The 4,048-nt window shown below is 49.9% G+C and overlaps 1 non-coding gene across 1 annotated transcript; it reads left to right on the top strand.

Moving 5' to 3' along the window:
* Nucleotides 1–2,425: 2,425 nt before the first annotated feature.
* On the top strand, nucleotides 2,426–2,498 carry TRNAV-AAC. Its single transcript has one exon. It is a non-coding gene; the product is annotated as a tRNA-Val (tRNA).
* Nucleotides 2,499–4,048: the final 1,550 nt, after the last annotated feature.

Here is a 4,048-nt window from a genome sequence, read left to right as displayed (position 1 = left end):
GCCCGTAACAAATTGGAGACTTGGTCTTCTTGAGCCAAACCCCATGGCTGGGCCCCTCTCCCTAGACTGGGCTGAAGTGAAACCCCAGAGCCAAAAACTCCTCCTCCTGGGCAGCGCACTCCGACCTTGAATGGTCAGATGCTGCTTAGCTCTGTCAGAGCAGCTTTGGCTGGGGGATTCTCCCAACACTTTCCAATAGTGGGAAGGTACGAAATCCCCATTTGCCTGCTGGGGACGGAGCCCTAGAGGGGGGAGCAACTTGCCCAAAGTCCCACCGGAAAAGGAAAACAACCAGCAGTGGAACCAATAGGGGTGTCAGGATCTTGGAGGCACTGTCACCCCCACACTAGGATGGCATTCTGCACCCCCTGCTGCTGGCCGAGTTTCTCCGTCCCTTGGCAATAAGACAGTCTAAAACCCCAACCAGGGTTATTGTATCTGCTACCCAAGATCCATAAACCTGGAAATCCTGGATGCCCCATCATCTCAGGCATTGGCACCCTGACAGCAGGATTGTCTGGCTATGTAGACGCTCCATCATCATTCCACGCAAAGATGGACTACAAGCTGCCAGGAACAGTATCCCCGATAATGTCACAGCTGAACTTTGTGACTTTGTCCTCACCCATAACTATTTCACATTTGGGGACAATGTGTACCTTCAAGTCAGCGGCACTGCTATGGGTACTCACATGGCCCCACAGTATGCCAACGTTTTTATGGCTGACTTAGAACAACGCTTCCTCAGCTCTCGTCCCCTAATGCCCCTACTCTACTTGTGCTACACTGCTGACATCTTCATCATCTGGTCCCATGGAAAAGAAAACCCTTGAGGAATTCCACCATGATTTCAACAATTTCCATCCCACCTCCAACCTCTGCCTGGACCAGTCCACACAAGAGATCCACTTCCTGGACACTACTGTGCTAATAAGCGATGGTCACATAAACACCACCCTATACCGGAAACATACTGAACGCTATACTTACCTACATGTCTCCAGCTTTCACCCAGACCACATCACACAATCCATTGTCTACAGCCAAGCTCTAAGATACAGCCACATTTGCTCCAACCCCTCAGACAGAGACAAACACCTACAAGATCTCTATCAAGCGTTCTTACAACTACACTACCCACCTGCTGAAGTGAACAAGCAGATTGACAGAGCCAGAAGAGTACCCAGAAGTCACCTACTACAGGACAGGCCCAACAAAGAAAGTAACAGAACCCCACGAGCCGTCACCTTCAGCCCCCAACTAAAACCTCTCCAGTGCATCATGAAGTATCTAAAACTCGTCCTGAAGGACAATCCCTCACTCTCACAGATCTTGGGAGACAGGCCAGTCCTTGCTTACTGACAGCCCCCCAACCTGAAGCAAATACTTACCAGCAACCACACAACAAAAACACTAACCCAGGAATTTATCCTTGCAACAAAGCCCATTGCCAACTCTGTCCACATATCTATTCAGGGGACACCATCATAGGACCTAATCACATCAGCCATGCTATCAGGGGCTCATTTACTTGCACATCTACCAATGTGATATGTGCCATCATGTGCCAGCAATGCCTCTCTGCCATGTACATTGGCCAAACCAGAGAGTCTCTACATAAAAGAATAAATGGACACAAATCAGACATCAAGAGTTATAACATTCAAACACAGCCAGAGAACACTTCAATCTCCCTGGTCACTCGATTACAGACCTAAAAGTCGCAATATTACAACAAAAGACCTTCAACAACAGACTCCCACGAGAGATGCTGAATTGGAATTAATTTGCAAACTGGACACCATTAAATTAGGCTTGAATAAAGACTGGGAGTGGGTGAGTCATTACACAAAGTAAAACTATTTCCCCATGTTTATTTGTCCCCCTACTGTTACTCACACCTTCTTGTCAACTGTGGGAAATGGGCCATCCTGATTATCTCTACAAGTTTTTTTCTCCTGCTGATAATAGCTCACCTTAACTGCTCACTCTCATTATAGTGTGGATGGCAACACCCATTTTTTCATGTTCTCTGTGTATATATATATCTTCCTGCTGTATTTTCCACTGTATGCATCTGATGAAGTGGATTTTAGCCCACGAAAGCTTATGCTCAAATAAGTTTGTTAGTCTCTAAGGTGCCACAAGTACTCCTCATTATTTTTGCAGATAAATTAATGGAGGTTAAGTCCATTAATGGCTATTAGGCAGCCTGGGTAAGGAATGGTGTCCCTAGCCTCTGTTTGTCAGAGGATGGAGATGGATGGCAGGAGAGAGATCACTTGATCATTACCTGTTAGGTTCAATCCCTCTGGGGCACCTGGCATTGGCCACTGTTGGCAGATAGGATATGTGGTTGGATGGACCTTTGGTCTGACCCAGTCTGGCCGTTCTTATGAAGGGAGGGGCAGAGTCCTGCAATAGAGTTTCTGTAGTGTAGTGGTAATCACGTTTGCCTAACACGCAAAAGGTCCCTGGTTCAAAACCAGGCAGAAACATGATGGCTTAATTCTTCCCAGCTCCTAGTGGCCTATCCCTGCTGTTGTAGGAGCAGCAGTGATTTCTATGCTCAATAGGTCTGTTATACTTCCCCCATTCCCATTTTTGTCTCCTCTCCCTCTCTGAATGCCTGTGAAGTGGCTTTCCCCCTCTCCCTCCCGCTCCCTCCTGCAATGCTTGTGGGATGAAGGGGCTGGTTGAACGGCTGGAAGATCAGAAGAGCTCCTAGATAGACAAGGTGTCTGGGACTCTCATTAGGCAGCGATCACACACCCAGAGCATGGACACTGGCTGAGGTGGAGTGTGACCCACCAGATGCAGCCAAGTCATCTCCAGTCACAGGCCATGAGGAGCAGGTCCTTAAAAGGGGAAGGAGCCATGTGCTCAGGAGTCACTCACAAGCTTGTACCTCCAGTGAATGCCCCTCACCCCGACCGCCTGGCCAGTGGTTCGCTGCATTGCAGTTCATTGTGCCTCAGGAAGACTTACCTTCATCGCACCGTCCATCACGGCGCTGTGGGACACTTACCTGGCAGAATCCTGTGCCTGCCTCTTGGCTTCCCAGGGATGGCTACTTGCAGCCCAGGAGAAGAAGGATGGTTCTAGTGAAAGGACGACAAGCAAAGCTCTGGGAGGAAATTTCGGTGTGGGCTCTGTGCTGGGGGTGGGGGTGGGATGCAGGAGGGGTGGTGCAGCTCCCAAAGTGACTGGTACACACAACCCTCTGGCAGTAGCTCCTAGAAGAGTGGGGCCAGGGGATCTCCGTATGCTGCTGTCTGCAGGCGCTGCCCCCAGAGCTCCCATTGGCTACAGTTCCTGGCCAATGGGAGCTGCAGAGTTGGTGCTCGGGGCAGGGGCAGCACGTGGAGACACTCCCCCTGCCCCAGGGGATGCTGGGACATGCCAGCCACTTCTGGGAGCGGCACGGAGGGACGGAGGTAGAGTGGGCAGGGAGCCACCTTAGTGCTGCTGGCACATCTCTGCACACGCATTGGGGAGGGGAGCAGAGGGCCTCCATGTGCTGCCTGGGGTAGGGGCAGAGCACGGAGCTGCCTCCCCTCCCGGGTCTATTCCAGGAGCGGGTGGGTGGGGTCTTTTGGCCTGCAAGGTGCAGCAGGTCGGACTAGATGATCACACTGGTCCCTTCTGACCTTAAAGGCTCTGAGTCTAAAAGGGAGAGGGAAGTAAAGGAAATTTAAAAAAAAAATAAACCAAGCATTGTAATAGCAGGATGACTCCAACTACTCATTATATAGTCCCACCCCTTTCTTCCTCCACTGGGTGTTTAATGACCTGTTGGGATTTGGGACACTGATTCTCTCATTCCATTGATAAACTGATACAACATGACTGAAATTAAATCAATTCCCAGTGGGGGAATCATCATATCAGCTGGGAATTGAACCCAGGTCAACTGCTTGGAAGACAGCTATGCTCACCACTATACCACCAATGCATCTGGTGAAACACTCTGATTTTTCACACTTGGTGTCTGGTCACCTTACTTCTCAGCATGAGGCAAATGTCTCTGTGGTCTCTGCCATTCATC

Source organism: Mauremys mutica, unplaced genomic scaffold (assembly GCF_020497125.1).
Source record: "Mauremys mutica isolate MM-2020 ecotype Southern unplaced genomic scaffold, ASM2049712v1 Super-Scaffold_100108, whole genome shotgun sequence".
NCBI classification, from domain to species: domain Eukaryota; kingdom Metazoa; phylum Chordata; order Testudines; family Geoemydidae; genus Mauremys; species Mauremys mutica.
Note: the sequence above shows the minus strand (reverse complement) of the source record. Positions and strands in the feature narration are given on the sequence as shown.